The sequence below is a fragment of the Rattus norvegicus genome, chromosome 14 (assembly GCF_036323735.1).
Source record: "Rattus norvegicus strain BN/NHsdMcwi chromosome 14, GRCr8, whole genome shotgun sequence".
In the NCBI taxonomy this organism is placed as follows: domain Eukaryota; kingdom Metazoa; phylum Chordata; class Mammalia; order Rodentia; family Muridae; genus Rattus; species Rattus norvegicus.
The window spans coordinates 42,167,206-42,189,229 of NC_086032.1; the positions used below are offsets into that span (position 1 = coordinate 42,167,206).

General features: G+C 46.6%; 1 protein-coding gene across 24 annotated transcripts in view; it reads left to right on the top strand.

Moving 5' to 3' along the window:
* Positions 1-22,024, top strand: part of Apbb2 (amyloid beta precursor protein binding family B member 2) — a 383,293-nt gene that overhangs the window by 317,568 nt on the left and 43,701 nt on the right. Inside the window, exon 1 of one of the 24 annotated variants that reach the window (XM_017599457.3) lies at positions 1-22,024. This exon is cut by the window's right edge and continues 6,829 nt beyond it. The exons of the other annotated variants lie outside the window; for them this stretch is intronic. The gene's annotated coding sequence lies outside the window, so the exon portion shown is untranslated. 24 annotated transcript variants of the gene reach the window in all.

Genomic DNA, 22,024 nt, shown 5'->3' on the forward strand with positions numbered 1-22,024 from the left:
GAAGTGTGACCGCGTGGTACCTTCCCAGTACGAGGCTTCTCAGAAGCTGACTAGAGATGCAGCAGGCTAGAGCGGAGTCTCTGCCTTGCTCCCCTGCCACCCAAGGTATCCCGGCTTTTTCCTTCCCAGCTCTGTCCTTCAAACTTTTGTCAGCTCTGACTCCTGCCTTTGGGTCTGCATTCTTCTCCTCCCTCATTTTACCAAGTTCCCAAACAATCAGACAGTCTGCACCTCTTTATTTCTCTCTTCTCTGTATTTCATTTGTAATCAGGGGTGTGCTTGGTTGCATCCCAGCTACTTCAGACTCATGCCGCTAATGGCGGTTCTTCATAAGGGCTTGTTTGAAGGGATCACGCATAAACCCGAACCTTCCATTTTTAAGTCAAACAAGGGTCAGGGGCTTGGATTTGGCTAATTCGTTTTTAAAAACTTGAGCAATTGTATTCCATGTGTGTTTCTGTGAAATTCTTCTGAAAACCCAAGGTACCAGAAGAACTCTGAATCTTCTATTCTCCACGGGGACAGGAAACTGACGTTCTGATTTTCATGTCATAGCTAATAACCTTAGCAGCTGTTATCACTAACATCGTACTTGGACCCCACGGTAGAATAATCGGCCACTGATACACAGTTGATGCTTCCGTTGTAGTCAGTTGTTTAGCAATTCCCAAGGTACAGAGCCATCTTCTGGTGTCTTGGGTCAATTCATAGGTCAGTTAAAGTATCATGTTGTTGAAATGGACAAAAATGTTATAAAAGTCATAAAAATTACAGGTGTCAAAGGAATGCTCTCCTAGACATTCTGGTTGGTTTAGTTTTTTGTTTGTTCGTTTGGAATTGAGTCACCTCGTTCTTTATAAGAAGAGGGTCTGCCTTGCCTTCTGCAGTCCTCCTGTATGTAAGCACCACAGTATTTGATTGCTTTTGACCAGTTGTACATCCTAAACCAGAAAGGAAGGCTTTTGGCTAGGTATTTGACAGTCAAAAGAATAAGCGTTTATGCTGTAGCCAGATGTGAGAAAGATCATCTGGCTGCCGACTGGGTCAAACATTCCTGAGGGCGTAGCACACCTTCGAGCTTTGTATCCAGAGTGAGGAGTCCTGACAGCTGTGTGTGAGTGGATAGCAGGCTCATAGACACCGGTCGGTCATTTGCTCACCTTCTCTTCAGTGAGTTACTTTTCAAAGGAACTCTCAGGTGGCCATTAGTCCTCTTTGAAAATACATAGTCTTGGTAGAGAGCGCTTACTTGTAGAGAGCGCTTACTTTACCGATTTCTGTTCTTGTGCTTATCGGCGCAGCAGGAGCCAAAGTGGAGACCATTGCATACTGGAACAACTAGGATCGTGCATTTGGGTGTTTTTTATTTTGGTGTTGTTTGTGGTGGTGCTTGACACAAGGACCCAGGCATGCTGGGCACGTGCGTCACCACTGTGGCGCATCCGAGCCCTGTGGTGTGTTTTTTGAGGTTAGATCTTACTGATGCAAGTTTTCCGTCTATTTCTTTAAAATAAATTCAGTCGCTTCGTGTGTGTGAGAGAACGTGATTTGGATTCTCAATGGCGGAACTGTGCGAGCTCTTTGCATCTCGTCTTCTGTCCTCTGAGAAATGAAGATACGACAGGGACCACGGCACACGTGCACATGCGCCAGCCAGTGTGTACCATAATTGGCACAACGCTGGAAACATGCAAGGGCTTAATGAGTGTTTACTCTTGATTTGTTTAAAGCAACATGCACTTTGCAGATGCAGCTAATTACATGGCTTCTATTCCAAGGCACTGGGAATGCAGGGGAGAGTCTACCAGCTTCAAGGATCACGGGGAGGTGAGGGTAAGAAACCCTTGCCAGTTCTGATGAGTTCAGTCCACCTGCAGGGCAGAAAGAGCTCCTCACAGCCCCACCCCCACTCGCATCCCCACCAAAGAGCACAGTGTAAGTTAGATGGCATCCTGTGGGTGCCTCCCTCTAGGCAGTCAGGGTCTCCATGTGTCTCAGTAGTTAGGGGCGGGGTGTCTTTGAGCCTGACCCCTTTTGGAGTAAGTCGTATATAAGGAACAAGTTTGCAGCCTAAAGGTTCTGTTTCTTCCCATTGGTCCCCTGAGCTTTCATGCCCTGAAAGAAGGAGCTTTTGTGTTTCCAATATATATTTAACTTTCCTTTGCCTTTGATTCTCTCTCTCTCTTTTTTTTCCTTAACAGCAATTTACAAGAGCAAATTCAATTTGTAATGCTGCAAAGGAAAGGGGTTTTTCACTTTGTATGAATAAAACATTAACAGTGTTTCATTTTGCCGGGGAAAACAAGGCCATTTCGCATTCTCTTTGGTAACGGTCCTCGCTGAGAAAATGGCATCTCTTGGGGGTGTTTCTTGATGTGGTTAAAATGAGTAAGGAAAGTGTGTATGCCAGAAGGGCACAGACCTTCCCCATAGAGCACTGCACCCCACTGAGCCGGGAAACTTCAGTTTCTGCAAATGTTTTGGGTCCAGTGTTTTTCTTACAGCTTTCAAGTGAGTTCAGTGTCTTTGTAGCTTCTTGGGTAGTCCCTTTACTCTGGACGAAGAGGTCTCCTGGGGGAGATGGATGATGATGTCCCTCCCACTGTCTTCTCTGGCTGGGTCCCAAAAGCCTTTTGAGCAGGGTAAGGCGTGGGAGTTGCCTCTAATGTTGGCTCTGTGGGGTTTGCTTATAGGGTCTCAGTTCTGACTGCAGCTTCTTCCCGGCTTAAGGAGGGGGCTGCCTTCTTCGTTAGGGACCTGCTTGCTTTACTGCCTGGAAAAGCGGGGCTGCCTCCTCCTCCTCCTTGGCCACATCACATTTTGACTCCTTTAATCACAGTGAGACAAACATGGAGACCCTCCTTCTCCCAGAGACCAAGTCTGGTAAGGAAGCTTTGTGTATTCCCCAAAGTAGTGATGTGCAATGTCCTCGTCACTGTGTGGAAGAAGGCGTCCTCAGGCGTATTGATGGCACTAAGAGAGATGACCCTTCTCATTGGGTCTCCATGAGCCTGCCAGACCACCGTTCCAACAATAGGTAGAAGGGGTGTGGCCTCCCTGTTTCAAAGGCCTATGTAGACTTTAAACTCAGCATTTTTACACAATGGGAAGCAGCTTTCCCTTATTCCAAATAGAAGTATCAAACATTTGTGAACCCATCTCTCAACCTCAGGGAACTTTTAGCAGAGACTTCCCGCTTTTTCCCAATGGCAGATATGATCCCATCTTCTAGGACAGGGTGCCGAGATCCTGTATCCATTGGCCAAAGGCAGTTGAGCCTGGTGATCCCTGCTGTCTCCTGTGAGGGAAAGGGACAGATGGGACCATCAGAGTTTCAGATCTCATTAATGGGAAGCTGTCATGTTGGTGTAGCTTGTAAGATATCCAGAGTGTAACGTCTCAAGCAGTGGCTCTAAGCCACTGTGGGTAGCGACCCCTTTGGCAAACCCCCATCTCCACAAATATTTATGTAACGATTCCTAACAGTAGCAAAATTACAGTTATGAAGCAGCAAAATGAAATAATTTTACAGTTTGGGGGTTCCTGCAACATGGGGAACTGTATTAAAGGGTCGCAGCATCAGGAAGGTTGAGAAGCTCTGGTCTAGAGTCAACCTGGGAAACTGTTAAACCAGGTGACAGATCCTTTTCACACCCTGACCCCTCCCTCTCTGAGGCTTTGGATTGCAATACTCTCTGTGTTACTCAGCTTTGTGTGATAAAATGTCTTAGATAATTAATTTTTTATAAAGGAAAGGGTACCATGGTCCACGATCAGCTGGCACCATGGCCCTTAGGACTACGGCAGGGTGGCCCTACATCTAGAGGGAGCTGTTTCCCTCACCATGGCTGGGAAACCAAAGGGGGGAAGTGTCCCCATCAGAGTCACGTTCCCAGGGCACCTTTATATAGCCCCTACCTCTTAAAGGCCCATCTCTCCCCAGCAGTTCTAGGGGTAGAGGACCAAGCCTTTGCGTGGACTGTGGAGGTGTGGGATGTGTCTCATCCCCGTCATGTGAAGCTCACTTTGGGAGAGCTACTCGGGGCAGTAGGCCCATCTGTTCACGTTAGCGGCAACACTAAACTGCTGGGGTTTGTTTATTAAGAAAAATGTGCCTGCATCCAACGAGTAATGATTGTAGGTAGAGCCGCATTGGGCCCTCTCTCATGAAGATAAAAGTTCCCCATAATTAAGAGTCGCCGTCATGTGTATGGAGGCTTCTTAGCGGCTGGTCCTGCGTTCTTACTCAGGTTGAATGTGTACCCTGTGAAACCGTGAGTGCGGATGTGGTTTGCACAGCACACCTCCCTAGATATCCCTTCTCTAGCTGTAGTGGTGACTGATTGTAGGGTCTTCGCTTGTCACAAGCATTCCCCAACTGTCGGATGATTATCTTTGGCTTCCTTGTTCTCTCTGGCTTTGATCCCAGGAAATCTTTGTCCCCTGAGTGTAGAGTAAAGGATTGTGCCTGGTGTCCCCTTCCCTCCCAGGTCACCTGCAGTGGGTTTTGTGAGGGACTTTGGTTCACGTTGCTTTCAAAGGCTTTTTGCCACACATAGCACATCTTCCGGTTTCCAGTTTTGCTGTTTTGTTTTCTTTTTCAAACACTGCTCATTTCTGGTTGGACCTTGATAGTACTAGAATTATTTAGTTAGGAAGAGAAAATAAAATGAATTCCAGCTGCCCCCCCCCACCATCCCCTCATTCCTTTGCAGTACTTGATACTGAACCCAGGGCCCCACCATGCTATGCACCTTACCCCTGAGCCATGTCCCCAGCCCTCGCTCCACTTTTTACTGCAGGACTTGCGTCTCTTCACTGCTCAGTCTGGCCTTAAGCTTGCCCTTCAACCCCTGACTAAACCGTATTGAGCTCTACTACATTGGTCTCACAGTCTGGTATATTGGGGGAGGGGTGTAGCCTGCTCTCACTGTAACAAAATGCTGAGAATAATTCCTTTTTAAAAACAGAATTATTTTGACTCAGTTCAGCTCCACAAAACTCCTCCAGATATCTCTATTTCAGTATCCCCCAACCTCTTTTCTGGGTTCCCCGAACCATAAAGATCAGAGCCCTGTCCTGGGATGTCTGCCCTCATGGGAGTTTAATGTTCTCTTCATGGCCTTTGAGTTACCAGCTGCAATTCTTCCTTCTCCCTGTTCAAAGGACTGCTGCTGTTTTGGCTTTCTGGATGGTCCTGCCTGCACTTAAAAACGAACTGGCAGGATGGACGCAGACAGGCACCTGGGGTCTCTACGGCAGGCACCTCCACATTGGCAGGTTTCCTCCAGAGGAATCAGTGGCAGGTTCACAGGTCAGCCCTCACTAACCAGGAAACCCCTTGCTCCCGCGGAGGTCACACAGTGGCGATTCCTTGGCAGGGACTAGAGAAGCAAGGGTCTTTTAGATCTTCACAGTCTTTGTCCAAATTATCAGCTATGCCTAAGCAACAGTTGTCTTATGGAAACCCCCGACAGTTGGGGATGCTATGTTCCCTGCCTGTGGATCCTGTTCCCCTAACCCATCTGCCTTGTCTGGCCTCAGTGGGAGAGGATGGGCCTAGTGCTACAGTGACTTGAGGTGCCAGGGTTGGGTGATACCCAGGGAGGACATTGTCCTCCTCATTAGTGAAGAGGGTGTTGGGGAGGAGCTGTGTGAGAGGAGGCCTGGAAGAGAGGGTAGCTGCAATAGGGATGTAATATAAATAAATAAGTATAAATACATGGGAAAAAAGAAATAAAATACAATAAAGCTACACACTGAGGAAAAATGAGTTAGCACAGACTAACGTGGGCAGCTGCTTGTACAGTCTTGTCATGTCGTGGGCAGGGAGGGGCCATGCAGCTTTCCATGACTGTGACAAAACACCCGAGACAATGGCCTTTAAAAAGAGGAAAGATTTGCTCTAGCCTGTGACTATTTGGGTCCGTTGCCTTTACATCTTAGTTATGCATTCATGGTGGGAATATGTGGCCAGGAAGCAAAGAGGGTAACCAGGAGCCAGGGTCTTCATATCCCCGGAAGAGCGTGTCCCCAGTGACCTTTCTTCCTCCCACTAGACCCCACTCTTAAAGGTTCCACCACCTCCCACTGCTGCCCAGGGTGGAGTCCGAGCCCTTAGCACATGAGCCTTTGGAAGACATTTTATGTTCAAATTACAACACAGGGCACTTGAGAGAGCTGCTTTAAGTGAGTGACTGTGGCTACTCTTCTATTTAGCTATACCATACTGTGTCTCAGTGTGCATATTGGGAGTGGGGTTTCAGTTAGCTTTCAATCACTATGACAAAATGTCTTGAAATAATCACCTTTAATAGATGGAAGGTTGCTTTAACCCATGATCACTTATTTCCATTGCTTTCAGCCCTCACTTGTGCTGTGGCTGTGATGGTTTGTAGATGCTTGGCCCAGGATTCCCTGGCACTGTTGGGAGGTGTGGCCTTGTTGGACTAGGTGTGTCACTGTGGGTGTGGGCGTTAAGGCCACATCCTAGCTGCCTAGAAGTGAGTCTTCTTCTAGCTGCCTTTTGAACAAAAGGTGGGACTCTCAGCTCCTCCAATCCTATGCCTGCCTGGACACTGCCATGCTCCCACCTTGATGATAATGGACTGAACCTCTGAACCTGTAAGACAGCCCCAATTAAACATTGTCCTTATAAGAGTTGCCTTGGTCATGGTGTCTGTTCACAGCAGTAAAACCCAAACTAAGCAACACTTGGGCCAAGGAGACTTCCTTTATAAATAGGTAGGATTGGTCGATAAAAGTAGGTATTTCTGCCTGAGATGACAAGGAGTTAGTAGTAATGAGACAGTTGCTTGTTTGTTTGCTTGCTTGATTTTTTAAAGATTTTTTTAAAATTATGTCTATGGGGTGCGTGGTCGGGTATGTGCACATGTGTGCAGTGCCTGTGAAGGCCAGAAGCATCGGATCTCCTGGAGCTGGAGCTCCAGGCAGTTGTGAGTCATGTGATGTAGGTACCGGGATCTACCTCAGCTCCTTTGCAAGTGCAGCACGCACTTAGAACCACTGAGCCAACCGGCCCCTCCCCATCCTCCCCCACTTTAGCTTTTTTAGCTAATCTGAAAGTTCCCTATATTTTTGCTTCCCCATCGTTGCTTTTTTTTTTAAGATGTGATTTACTGGGTCTCTGTATGGGAGATTGTTTCCGAGATTGAATCCAATCGAGGATTCTGTGAGCCAGGCAGTCATGAAAGATTGATGGACCCCAAGCTCTGCTGATGAAAGTTTAATCTGGGGTATCTGCCACCATGCCTCAGGGAGAGAAGTCTTTGGAGAAAGAATAATAATTCTCTCCCTGTGCCACAGGACTGTCGTGACCTCTAGAGTTAATTTCTTTTTAATACAACCTCAGGGTAAGCAGGGGCATCGGGATATACCTGACCATCCTGCCGACTTACATTGTAGTGGCCTCCTTGCCGCCTATCAATCACGACGAGGTGTTCACTGAAGTTAGAGCATAGAATAACCTTTAAAGAAAGACACTGTAAGTGACTGCCCAGAAACGTCCCCTCAGGGAATTCAGGTGGGCACTTTCAGTCGGGCAGTCACCGTGAAACTGTCACTAATAGTGACTATAGCAGCCAAATCCCTCATGCATCTCAGTGGTTCTGGCTCTGCTGACTGCTCTGTTTCTTGTTTCAGCACCAGACAGGGGCTTGCCCTGCTGTCTGTAGATGATGCAAAAAAGTTCAGGGATCCCTGAAAAACATCCATCTTTTGAGTCCTGAGTCCTGAGCCAAGTGATAAGTTGGTCTTTGGGGATGCAAAGGGGAGGAGATGTTCTTGACTACGACCATTTTCTGAACCAGTCTTCAAGGCACCCTCTTGGACCGTTCCGAGTAGTCTTGGTTGGAGCATTGGTTGAGCCACTCACATGAGGTAGTCCCGTTGGTGGCCAGCTGCAGTTCTCCGTGGAAGGCCTGCTCTGAGGGTTTTAGTGTCACAGCCCTTCAGATGGTACTCAACGGAACAGCTCTATTGGATGATCGTCAGGGAGACAGCTGGTGCACTTGCAATTTATTCAGGGTGAAGAGAGGCTGTGTGTGAACCTTGGAGAGTGGGAAGGAGTTTTCGGGGTGAATGTGAAATCATTTGGCTGGAGCTTAACTACTATGCAAGCCTCATTTGTATGGAGAGGTATGCCAGGATTTTTGGGTACTTGCTGAGCAAGTTCATACCGGGCAAAGAAGTTGTTGAACTTGTAGGTTTGCCAAGGGCTACATGGCCTTCCTCAGGTGGACAGTGTGGGGATCGGGCTCCACAGATAAGGTCAGAGAAGGGGAAAAAAGGAAGTCTTCACTTTGGGACAGACTCACAGGAGCTATCTGGGCATGGTAGACTTTGAGCTTTGACCTTTGAGGTTTTCCACCACTCACATAAACGAGGATGAGTGACTAAGAGCAGAGGAAGTTTGAGCTCTCGTGGGCAGAGCATCACTCTACTACAGCTCATGTCCCAGAAGATATGCATGCCCTGAGCCCTCCTTCCTGCCAATGAATGTTCTGTTGCCGCTTTTCAAAACCAGTTGTCACCTCGAGAGCTTTGATCTCAAATGTAATCACTCTGAGATTTTTAACTTCCTGTTGAATGCAGTGAGTAAGAATGGCTTGGGAGCCTCTAGGGACGAAGGACTTGAGAGCCTAGGTTTGAGCTCAGAGAGGATCACCACGGGCAGTTATATGGAGGTCTGGGAGCCAGAACAGGTCAAGAGGAGGAACTGGAGTGGGAGTCGCCATTTGAAAACCAGTTTTGGTTCTGTACTTGAGCTGTTGGGGGAACAAAGTTGGAGATGGTTATGTAGCTCCTATGGTAGAGTACCTACCTGCCTACAGTGCACAAAGTCCTTCATGGAGTCTCCAGCAATATCAATCTACTGGGGTAGAACATGCCTGTAACCCCAGCTCCTAGGGATGGAGGCACGATTAGTTCAAAGCCGCCCTTAGCTTCACAGAGAGCTTGAGGTCAGCCTGGGATACATGAGACCCTGTCTACACAGACAGACAAGCAAACAAAGCCAGGTACAGGAGTACACATCTTTAATCTCAGCACTCGGGAGGCAGCAACGGGCAGATCTTAATGGATTTAAGGCTCACGTGTAGTCCCAGGCCAGCTAGGACTACATAGTGAAACTCTGTCTCAAAGAAAAAAAATTGAAAGAAATTTGACACGGACAGTGTGCTGGTTTGAATATGCTCGGCCCAGGAAGTGGCACTCTTAGGAGGTGTGGCCTTGTTAGAGTGGGTGTGGTCTTGTTGGAGGAAGTGTGTCATGGTGGGGGTGGGCTTCGAGACCCTCCTCCTAGCTACCTGGAAGACAATCTTCTGTTTGCCCTCAGAACAAGATGCAGAACTCTCAGCTCCCTCAGCACGAGTGTCTGCCTGGTCAGTACCATGCTTCCTGCCATGATGATAATGGACTAATCTCTGAAACTGTAAGGCAGCCTGGATTAAATGTTTTCCTTTATAAGAGTTGCCTTGGTCATGGTGTCTCTTCACAGCTATGGAAACCCTGACTAAGACAGTCAAGATTATTGTGCCCTTGACTGTCTGTGAAAGTTGTGACTTCCTGGTTCACTGTGACGGTAGCCAATAATTTGAAATCCCTTCATGGAGCTCCTCAGAGATATCCAAACCTTCCTCAAAAACCAATGTGTTTCAGAGCCCCCAGAACAGCATGGCATGTCCCTGAGCTTCTCACTACCAGACTGAGTGCATAGGTGTCAAAGCTGGGAATTTAAGCCCATAGCAGATGGTGCTTGGAAGAGTTGGGTTTTGATAAAGTACAGTGAGAATTTCTAAATATGATCCTATAAGGAATTCCTGGCCAGTCACTTGAGTTGCAACACTGCTGTCCTCCAGCCTGCTTGGGTCACCAAGGCTATACTCTCCCTGCCCTCCAATCCTGGCCTCAGCCTCTCCAAGGACAGGAGAGTCATGCTTCCCTCCCTCAGAGTTCACGACCTTTGGATTCAGGTGTCACATCCCAGGTTTCAAGGTTATAACTCCAGCTGGGCACGCCTGTCTTCCAGGCGTCTTCCTGGAAGAATGCTCTTAGAAAATTAAAGGGCAAAAGGGAAGGAACAATGGCCAGGAGTTGAAAGCCATCTTGCTTCCCTACAAATGGTACCCTGTTTGCATCTCTCCATGTGGCACATACCCAGCCCTGGTGTCTCGTGTGTAGAGAGTTGGCCAAAGCTATATCCAGTGCCAGTATCCATCAGCAGGTGAACAGGAAGTGTCCAGACACTGATTCACACAGTGACATGCGGACTCTGGAGATAGCTGTACCTGGTGAAAAAAGAAACAAGACCCCCACATAACACAAAAAAATAATATATGGCTTTGTTAATATAAAATCATTAAAATTGTTAATATAAAATAAAATTATTAGGGGGGAAAAAAGGCCAAGTGAACTATCCATTGGTTACAGAGGGTAGAGATTACAAAGTCCGCAGAAGACACTTTGGAGAAAATAAAGAATTTAGGGCAGTTTGAAATTTAAGTTTAAAAAAACTTACTAAGTTAAAATGCAAGAACTTGATATAACGTGTGCCTTTTATTGTGAGCCACTGATTCATTTTGGAAAGCAAGGAGAATACAAAGTTTCATAAAGAAGCAGAGTGGGTTTGTAGTAACCCATCGCCCAGTAAGGTGTTTAAAGGATCTTTCCTACTTCCCCCATGTCTCGGGTTGGGAAGCAGAGTGTCTCGGGTGTTCTTTTCTTCCCTGTAAAGTTCCTAAGTCATAAAGCGAATGGCAGAGCTAAAAAATGTCTCCCTACATCCAGTTAGTATTTATTGACCAATCCAAGTGACACTTTTGGCTTTCTATGTGAATTAAAGAATCATAGAACATGACGGAAAGCACAGCCCGCCTCCAGAGGTGCTCGCCAGCTCGCTCACCAGTCTAGTTTCCGCCGCCATCATCGGGAATTCCATTTCAAAGACAAGCGGAGATTACCGAAGGCATTATATGTAACAGATGGAGGGAAATGTCTTAATATATTTTCCCTACAAATTCAGTGGCCTGCAGTCATTGTCTTGTGACCCTTTCATGCCAAAAGGAAATGGTCTGATTTATCTCCACCTACCCTCTGGCTTAATAGTTGCTTTGTCTTTTTTATTGATGTAACAGAAGCTGTGGAAGATATTTATAGGAAAGATAAACCCAACGCTATTCATTGAATTCACTAAGCTGGGGGTTGAAAGTAAAAGGAAAAGTTTCTTAAGGTACGGTTGGGAAGCCGTCCGTACTGTACCAGTGGGAGTAGGGAAGGACAGTCTATGCCTCATCTTCAAAGTTTGGTCCTGATGAGGTGAGTTTTAATTTTGCTCTCATTTTCATTGTAATGGGGGATTGAACCCAGAGCTTTGCAATGCTAGACAAGTTCTCTGCCACTGAGCTATAGCCCCAGCATAAAATTTGGGTTGCTGGCCATTCTCTTAAGTTTTGGAACCTCCTTTCAGAACAGAGGACTAAAGAGGCTTTTCGTGATCCAGAATGGGATGCCAGATATTTGCCTATTTCATTGTAAGTCAGCCACGTTTGGTCGGGTGCGCTTCGAACTGATGTGTTGTAAGAGCGATGTTCTTCATGCCTCTTTCCTACCTCCAGGTGTCAACCTGTGTGATTCCATTTTCCTCCTCATCTTTCTTGTTTGTGGAACATCTACATCTCCTAGGATTTTTTTTTTTTAAGATTTATTTATTTTGGGGTTGGGGATTTAGCTCAGTGCTAGATAAGCGCAAGGCCCTGAGTTCGGTCCTCAGCTCCGGGAAAAAAAAAAAAAAAAGATTTATTTATTTTATGTATACAGTGTTCTATCTGCATGTACATCTGCAGGCCAGAAGAGGGCATCAGATCCCATTACAGATGGTTGTGAGCCATCATGTGGTTGCTGGGAATTGAACTCAGGAACCTCTGGAAGAACAGTCAGTGCTCTTAACCACTGAGCCATCTCTCCAGCCCACCCTCTGAGGATCTTTTAAATATGCATTTTTAAGCCCTCACAGTCAGTGGGCCAACATGCTTGGCTCCAAAGTGCAGGCATGAACCAGAGCTTCATAGTCCTGCCCAGAGGGCGTATTGCACTGGGTGCTTGAGGCAAGTGACTATGAGTTCCATGAAGCACTTTGAGATCCAGCTATCAAGCATGTAGACATGTTAGGCAACACTGGGAACACTGGTGTTTTTATGACTTAACCCTGTCCCCACCTCTTCCATAGCCTTTCCATAAGCATCTGTATCAGTCCGTGCAGGCTGGCATGTGCTGCAGTAACAACTAAACCAAATACCTCAATGATTTGAAGCAGCGTCCTTCCTGTTGAGCGTCCACTGACAGTCAGAGGGAGGAAGCACTTCTTGCATTTGTCCTTATCCAGGGCATAGTCATTCAAGTATTGCCAGCTGTTCTTACAGCTTCTACCTAGAAGTGACGTTTCTTTAGGAGCTGCCTCTTAGATATCACACCCTGTGAGGTCTGTCTTCACCGCAGCCGTGTGGTCCCCTTGACCTTCTGGGTCACACTGCAGGTGTGAAGGCTCCCCAGGCTGGACTGTCAATTCCTTGACAGTCAGTCATGTCCTAGAGTCACACTGGACATGACTGAACACAACACAGGCCTCTGAGCCAATGCTTTAAAGTATTTGAAAGTCTGATGAAGGAAAGAAGAGAATTATCAGGAGTGTGTGCACGTTCTGATGTGTGTGCTTTACACGTTACTTGGGGTTGTCTGCTTGATCGTTTTTAGCCCTTACAGAAACTTAGCACATGTTGTACTCCATTATAGGTGAAGAAAATAAAGCCTATATTTTTACATGAATTGTTCAGTGTCGCACCAAACCTAGTCTGGAATCTTGACCTGTAACTGCTAGGCCAACACTGGACCAGTACATCTTAGTTTTCAGTGTGAGTGCACAGTTGCCTTACACTGAGGACTATGAGCAAGTGTCCTCAGATGAGGCACTGGGGGTCCCTGGCCAGAACCGGGCAACAGCAGGTCAGCGTGTGCGCTCCCTGCAGCTGTCTCAGCCAGTTGTCACAGACTCGATGGCTGAAAGCAACGGGAATTCACTCACCCAGCTGAGTCAAAGGGAGGACAGGGCTGCTCTTGTTCTGGAGACTCCAGGGAAAAGGCTGTCCCTGACCCCTCCCAGCCTACCGTTGTCATTCTTTCATGGGGTCATGTCACATCAGCCAACCTCAACTGTCACAGTACACTAATAGTTCTTAACCTGACCCCATCTACAAAATGCACTATTCCAGGCTGGAGAGACAGCTCAGCGGTTAAGAGCACTGACTGCTCTTCCAGAGGTCATGAGTTCAATTCCCAGCAACCACATGGTGCCTCACAACCATCTGTAATGGGATCTGATGCCCTCTTCTGGCCTGCAGGCATACATGCAGGCAGAATGCTGTATACATAATAAGTAAATAAACCTTAAAAAGCAACAACCAAAAAAAAAAAAAACCCACTATTCCTTTCAGGCATCACGTACCTACAGGTCTCAGAGATGGGAGCTGGTCTCTGGAGTTGTTTTGGGGGCAGGGTGGGGGTGAGGGGGTTCATGTTCCCTTCCCCATTGCTCACCTGCCCTGCTCTTGCACCCCCCCTCCACTCTCTCCCTCATGGCGCTACCTGTCCTGGGAGCATCACTGGGATAAGATGCACTCCAGGTAGATTCCACAACCAGCCTTTCCGTGCCCATCTGACCGTGGGCAACGTAACCCTCTGTACCCCTAGGTAGTGAAGGAAGCCTTAGAGCCTGCATGCAATGGGGTGCGAGATAATAGTAAGATTCTAACCCTCCCACAGCACGCCCACCCTCAACTCTACTCCTCTGCACGATGGTGCTGGGTGCAGTGGGCTGGAGTCTGGGGGTTGCCCGAGAACGTTCCTACCACGCCTCCTCTATTTTATTTTTCCCCGGGGCGGCTAAAGCAGAATGTTTGTGAACTAATTCATCATCCTTTCCCAGAAGGCTTATTTCATTTCATGGGTGAACAGTTCTTGCTCGAGAGCTGTATCTTCTTCCCAGTGATGTATAACATGAGGTGGTGTCAGCCTTAAGTCTGTAGACAGGTGATGCTCTTTCTCCCTGGTGCTCAGTCTGGAAGCCTGGGCAGCACATGTGTTCATGGGTGCTTCAGGGGACACACAGGCACACAGCAGATTCAGGCCTTCGCCTGCCTCGGGCCTTTCTAATTCCTTCATTTCCTTCTATTTCCAGGGCAGCTAAAACAATGTTTATGAGCTAATTCTAATCATCTTTTCCCCTTCTAGCTATCTATGTATGTATATATGATGTATGTATGTATATATGTATGTATGTGTCTATCTATCTATCTATCTATCTATCTATCTATCTATCTATCTATCTATCTATCTATCTATCTGAGAAAGGGTTTCTCTGAGTAGCCCTGGCTGTCCTAGAACTTACCCTGTAGTCCAGGCTGGCCTCAGATTCAGAGATCCGCCTGCCTCTGCCTCCCAGCTCCTGGGATTAAAGGTGTGGGCCACTCTACCCAACTGTACTTTCCTATTTCTAAACTCACATGCAGAACCTGGTATCTCAGCAGTCAAGAATTCTGATAATAAGTAATAAATATTATAGATAATACATATTTATAGGAAATAGGTCCAGGCATCAGAATAAGCAGTTGTATAATTATCAAGAAAAGAACACTCAGCAGGTTAGGGTAAACTCTAAGTTTAGACTATTCTGGCTACATAGTGACTTCTAGGTCAGCTGGGTTTCCGTAGTGAAGCCTGTCTAATGATGGTGGTGATGGTGATGATTATGATGGTGGTGGTGGCGGTGGTGGTGGTGGTGGTGATTATGATGGTGGTGGTGGTGGCGGTGGTGGTGGTGGTGGTGGTGGTAATAGTCATCAAATAAACTGATACAAAGTACAAACTTCGAAGCCTGGAAGCCATTTTTTCCCTCAAAGGTTGTTAGCTTTACTGTATTCACTATCTGCCTTTAGAATCTAAAACTATAGCCTAGTTTGTTTAGAAAATGGTCTCTTCTGACATTTCCCTTATATTTAGGACATTTTATCCCAGTGCTAAAATCTTGATACAGGTTACACTCCCATCTCTGACACGGTGACGTTAGTAGTGTGAGACATTGAAAACTGTGATATTAAACCTAGGTTGTTTTACTGTTAGTCATGTCCTCCATGGCTGTAGAATAGGATGACATAGGTGTGACCCACTGTAACTGTGGAATGTGCATCGTGGCCATGGACTTCATTTAGACCCTTAGACTCTTTGACTGCCCAGCATCATTGAATAGCAGTGACTTTTACCATGGGGGGGAAAAACAAACTGAATTCTTGAGTCACTTGAATACTTACTGTGATCTTGTTTAATCCTCACCGTCACCTTGGATAGATTTAGAGTCACCATGGAAACAGAGGCGTGTCTGTGAGACTATCTCCAGTGAGGTTTAACTAAGGAGGGGCAAACCCACCCTCATCCTGTGGACTGGGGTCCCTGGCTTGGGGGATGGGGTCAGGGAGCACAAGCACCAGCATTCATGGCTGTCAGCCTCCTGGCTGTGAACTTGGTGTAGCCTGCTGCCTTTAGCTCCTCCCACTGAGCTTTTTACAGATGGGTTTTCCTAGACCCTTGTGACCATACCTGCAGAGGGGAAATGTTCTATTTGGAACTTGGTCCGAATCAACAGGGCCCTGAATTTGTACCTCCCAAGATACAAAGCACTGGGCAGTGCCAGAGTGACCAGGAACACCCTGTACAGCCTTTGTCGGGAAAGAGCCTAAGTGCAGTTTTGAATGATAAATCCTTAAAGCAGGAACACTGTCTAATGGGGCATTGTCTAACATTGTTGCAGATGTTTCTGCAACAATGTGGGCTTTTGTTTTGTTTGTGTGGTACCTAAAAGGACTGAACTGGATTTTAAGGTCTGAATTCCTAGTGTATTGTCGGGCAACTTACTTGACCTTCTCCAACCCTTTGATGAGTTTGCTCATCTAAGAATAGCATTGCCAACCACTGAGGAGTAATGGCGATTGCTATCCAGAGTCAAGGCGACACAGGCATGGTGCATGGGTGCTGTGTCATGCCGGGCACCCACCCACCATTTGCAGGTTCAGCCTGGAGGAAGGAGCTCTACTCTGCTGCCTGGGATAGTCTCATCCACAGCAGGAAAGTCTCCTCAAGGCTCTGACTTCATCTGCACAGGCCAGCCCTGGTGTGGCTGCTTGGATTGGTCCTGCCGCTCCTTCTGCCATGCTTACAATTAATTGTCCAAGCGGCTCCCTCACGTTTGGACCCCCACTAATCACAAGCCCATCTGGCCATCATAGGCTGGGGGAGAATGTAGCCACTCATTTTGGTGTATGTTTTTGGAGTTGTTTGCTATTCAAATTGAGAGTAACCTCAGACACACAGGGCTTCATCTTGGAGATTGAGGTTTTGAAGACTGATAATGTGGGATCTTGCATAATGTCTCTGAAAGGCCCATGTGGTAAGGTTTGGTCCCTATGGTGGCACAACTGGGAAGTTGTGGAGGAATTAAATGGTAGGACTTATAGTGGGGGGTATTCAGGTCATTGGAGGTGTCCCCTTGAGATGGACTGATGGACTCTTACTATTCCTTCTATTCTGCATCCTGGTCATGAGGTGCATTCTGCCCTGCCACACACTCCCATTATAATATAGTGTCTTGCCACAGATCTAATTATTCATGGGCTAGAACCTCCAAAACTATGAGCCAAGCAAGCTTTCTCTCTTTATCAGTTGACTTGCTCTGGTCTTTTGTTATAATAACAGAAGCTGACCATCACAAGGCCACTGTAAGTAGAAAACAACTTGAACAATCTTAAGCAAAAGACACCTTGACTGTCTTCTGACTCTGAAGCTCAGATGCAGTCAAGCCTTGTAAGACTCGAAGTCTTAACTACCAGGAGACCACCCCCAAGTGAGGCACGAGAATGGAGTTCAATGCAAATGCAAGAGGTTTATTTTTCCAGCACATCGGGGTCGACCCTCAATCAGCCCCTCATGGTGAGTGACTAGAAGATGACCCCAAATGGCTATAACAACCTGTTTTTATATTTATTAGGGGTACAGGTTACATCAGCAAGGTTACAGTTCAAACTTATTGGCTAAGCATATTGACCTTTGAATTTATTGGCTGGCAAGCATGGGCAGATTATGACATGCATTTGAACTCTTATCTGGGACCTGAGGGTCAGGTGACTATCAGTCTATACTGATAGTGGTTCTGTGGTTTTTCAAGAATGTTCCTGTTCCTCGAATGGGGTGGAGAATGGAACTTGGCCTTGCCTCAACCTGAGGCAGGAAGCTGGAACCTGCCCTAGCCTTGGCGTGTAAGGCTGGCGAAAGCCCCTAGGGCCCGTCGGACCTGCACTCTGCTCTTTATCTGCTTCTTGATTGTTCTTAGTTCCTGAGAGGAAATTGGAACTCAACACAGCCCTTGATCTCATTCCCTGTACAAAGTCCACCTCTTGAGAAACAACAGCCAGGGTCTTACAATTTGTCCCTAGAAAAGGGGGCCAGGACAGACAAGTCAGCCAGTGTTCAATGAGAAACCTATTTCAAGATTTCACCAGTGCAGCTAGGGACTATCAGTTTGGGTTGCTACCTGTCCATTACGGTCAAGTGCTGTGTTAGTTAAGAGAAGTTTCCTATCTGGTTATTTATTGATTTTGTTTTTGTGAGTTTTTTTTCAGTCTTCACAACACATTTGGAGGCAGATTTGTTATGTAATGTTTTTCAAATAATGTAGCAAGGCCAAAAGGAAACACAGACACACACACACACACACACACACACACACACACACACACACACACACTCTTTTGCAACATAAGTCTGCAAGGCCCACTGAAATGTTAAAGGTCTTTGTTTCTGATAAGAACTATGGTCCAGTGGGATCCAGCTCAAGGGGAGGCCCCAAGGCTTAACACATTACTGAGGCTGTGGGGTGCTCACAAAAAGGGACCTACCATGACTGCCCTCCAAAAGACCCAACAAGCGGCTGAAAGAGTCGGATGCAGATCTGTGCACCCAACCAATGAACAGAAGCTGCTGACTCTTCTGGTTGAATTAGGGAAAAGCTGGAGGAAGCTGAGGAGGTCGACCCTGTAGGAGGACCAGAAGTCTCAATTAACCTGAACCCCCGAGATCTCTCAGACACTGGATCACCAACCAGGCAACATCCCCAGCTGAGATGAGGCCCCCAACACATGTACAGCAGAGGACTCCCAGGTCTGGGTTCAGTCAGAGAAGATGCACCTAACCCTCAAGAGACTGGAGGCCCCAGGGAGTTAGAGGTCTGGTGGGGTTAGGGGTGGGGAGGTGAGGACATCTTTGTGGAGACAGAGTGGTGGGGAGGAGGTATAGGATGGGGAACAGTCAGAGGGTGGACCAGGAGAGGAATAAAATCTGGAGTGTATAAAATTAAAAAAAAAAAAAAAGAACTACATTCCACTTATGGTTGAGCCTTGGTTCAGCCAGTGCTAGTTAGTGGCTAGTTAGTACACAAACATCCTTGTTATGTTAGCTAACATAAAAGTGGGGTGGGTGCAGTTAGAGGCACCCTGTCTGAAAAGTAGCTATGAAAGTTAACAGTTGTGGCTGACCAAAGGAGTAAAATTGCTCTCTGGTGGTGAAAAGACCAAGCGGGTCTGACCGGTGCTCTGTACATGGACAGAATTTTGCTCGGGGCAAGTAATTCAGCTGCCTTATGTGACATTCCTTCAGCTTCTACAGTGATTGTGACCTTAGGGTGACTGACTCAGTCTCGTGGATGCATCAGGACCGTTTAAATATACATCTCCCATCCAGTTCATAAGTCACGAGCCCATTTAACTCATCATCACAGTCGGAGGGACTCAGAGGAGACAGGAGCAGGAGTGCTCACTTCCCTCCGTCGGGTTAATCTTGACCCACTGCCCTGTCAGCTTTTCTGAGATTCTGAAGTTAAAATGGACATTAAAACTGGTCACTGGGTTACTCTCTTCCTAAAAGGAAATTGTAAGAGCTGCTTTAATGATGTAGTCGCCCCTCTTTTCCTCATGTGCGTGTGTGTGCGTGTGTGTGCGTGCATGTGTGTCCCATAATCCCCCATGGCGCCTGAGGATGGTGTGCAGCCAGCTGTGTTTCATCAAGACCCCAGCTGAGCATGATGCATGCTCCACGCTCACCAGACCAAAGATGCTGCCGTCTCCCCTCTTTTAAGAGACTTACTGTTATTATTTTAATTATGTGTAAGTATGAAGCGTGTATCTTTATGTATGTATGTACATGACTGCAGTATCCATGGAGGCCAGAGGCACCTAAATCCCCATGGAGCAGGAGTTACCAGTGGTTGTGAACCATCTGCTCTGCGGGCCGGGAGCCGAACCCCAGTCCTCTGCAAGAACAGTATGCACCCTTAACCACCACGCCACCTCTCCAAACTTGTCTTCTTTATCTTTTTAACATAAACCCCAGAGACTGCCCAAGTTTTACATCTCACACACCCTAGTCAGCCTCCTCACGACCGATCGGTACATTTGAAAGGAGCACAAGTTGCAAGGAAGAGAATTTGTAGGTTTAGCATCAAGAGTGTGGGTGAATGGGAACACCAACACAGACAACATGAGCTTCATATGTGAACTCTGTGGGGAACTTTAATTGAATGAACTCTGTAGAGTAGGCACATGAAAATCAAGTTGATGTTAGCTTACCTGCTCAGGGGTCACATTGTTCTTTGTGTGGGGAGGAAAGGGATGAGGAAGGGGGAGAATTAATGTATGGTAGGAACAGAACATCTGGAGAATGAGGTTTTGTGTCTCAGTCGGTATTAATTCAGTTCACTCATTGTCTCTGAACCTCTGCTCACAAAAGGAGAGTGTTAGTAAAGTAGTTATGGGATGGAAGCACTGGTTAAGGGGGTGGATCACTGGTTAAGAGTGTATACTGCTCTTCCAGAGGACTAGAATTCAGTTCCAACATCCATATCATGCACTGCTCACAACCACCTATAACTCCAGGGAATCCAATGCCCTCTCCTGGCTTCCACAGGCTCAGGTGCATGTGCACACACGTGCGTACTTGTGTGTGTGTGTGTGTGTGTGTGTGTGTGTGTGTGTGTGTGTGTGTACAGTATATACTTACCTAGACACATATACATATACACATATACATCAATAAAAGTAAAATTTTAAAGGCAAAATAAAGTGAAAATAGCTAATATAATGTAGCCAAGAGAATGCTGTGTCTAATAGCACAATAGGACAAACCTCTGTGAAGGTATAAAATGTAACAGAAATGCTAGCCTTTAGTAACTAGGCAAGGCTAGCAAGCAGTGTGCTAATAGTCGCCACCTGAAGGAGACTCTTAGGCTTTGTGGGTCATTCTGTCTGAGTCTCAGTTATTCATCTTCATCACCATTAGACAAACCCAGCCTTAGAAAAGATACAAATGAAGGCACACGTCTGCACTGTCATAAATCTTTATTTACAAAGCAGGTACAGAATGGTGCTGTACCAAATTGATCCCAAGTGACACTGCCCCTCACAATTGGAACCTTACAGTGAGCAGGAAAATAAGATGAATCTAGTAGCTATAAATAATGTCTTCATTTAAACAACATTGAAGGGAGCTAGAATGATGGCTCAGCAGTTAAGAGCTCCGTCTGTTCCTAGATGACCTGGGTTCACTTCCCAGCATCCACATGGCCCCACACAACCATCTATAACTCCCGTTCCGGGGATCCGATGCCCTCTCTGGCTTCTGCAGGCAAACAGATGTGTGTGTGGATGGAGATGTAGGTGAAACACCTATAAAAGAAAACAAACCCTACACACTTTGAAGAGTCCAAATGCTGGACAACTGTACCTGCCCTGGTTTCTGTTGTCAGTGATGTGATTGATTTCTCTTTGTGACATTGGGGTCCCTGTGTGGGCCAGAGAAGCAAAGTCAAAAGAAGACAGGTTGAAGGCAGTTCTAGCCTGAAGCTTTAGCTCTTTCTCTTTTGTGCTTCTTGTGAGGGAAATTACAGTAACAGATCGTGCCAGCCCTACTCCGGGACTGAACCAGTGCAGCAACTCCAAAGAATTGCTTTGTGACCACTGAGAAATTAGAGTGGTTCCATTTGGCAATCTCACAATTATTTTTTCTAACAATTACTGATGTGGACATGCTTAGAAACATGGAAAACTCAGACAAGCTTAAAATTTTAAGAAACCCATCCACAAACAGTAGCCCATGCATCTTTAAAAGGGGCTGGTTGATCCCAAACCTGAATGATGTAGCCGTGAGCATCCTGGACAGGTTCTGGTTTATATTCTCTCCTATTCTCTCTCTCTCTCTCTCTCTCTCTCTCTCTCTCTCTCTCTCTCTCTCTCTCTCTCTCTCTCTGTCTCTCTCTCTCTCTCTGTCTCTCTCTCTCTCCTCTTTCTCTCTCTCCCCCCTCCCCCACCCCGTGTGTGTGTGTGTGTGTGTGTGTGTGTGCATGTGTGTGTGTGTGTGCATGTGTGTGTGTGTGTGTGTGTGTGTGTGTGTGGTTTGGATGTCACCCTGTTTTCACATCTCTTGAGGAAATGCTGCACAGGAGTGGGGTTGATAACTGTGGTGACTGTCTATTCTGTGTGAAGCAGCTGTTGTTCTGCCCTCTGAGAGCCGCTCATGTCACATTGTCCCCAGCCAACTCAGTTCAGTTCCTCACAGTCGCCACCAACACTTGGTAGCCCCTGAGTTTGTTTATCAGGAGGTTTTGGTCACTCGTATCTTAGCAATCTGAAATGTGGAGTGGTAACTCCTGTAGTTGGTTGGTTGCAGTATTGGAGATTACAAGCACTACCACTGTGCTGTCTCCCCTGTGCATCCTGGTGGTTTTAACCTGCACTTACTTAACAACTCCATGATGCTACAAGCTTTCTGTGTGTTTATGAAAACCAAATACATCCCTTGGCAAAGTATTTGTTCAGTTCATTTTCATTGGTTTTGACCTTTCCTTCAGTAATAGAGA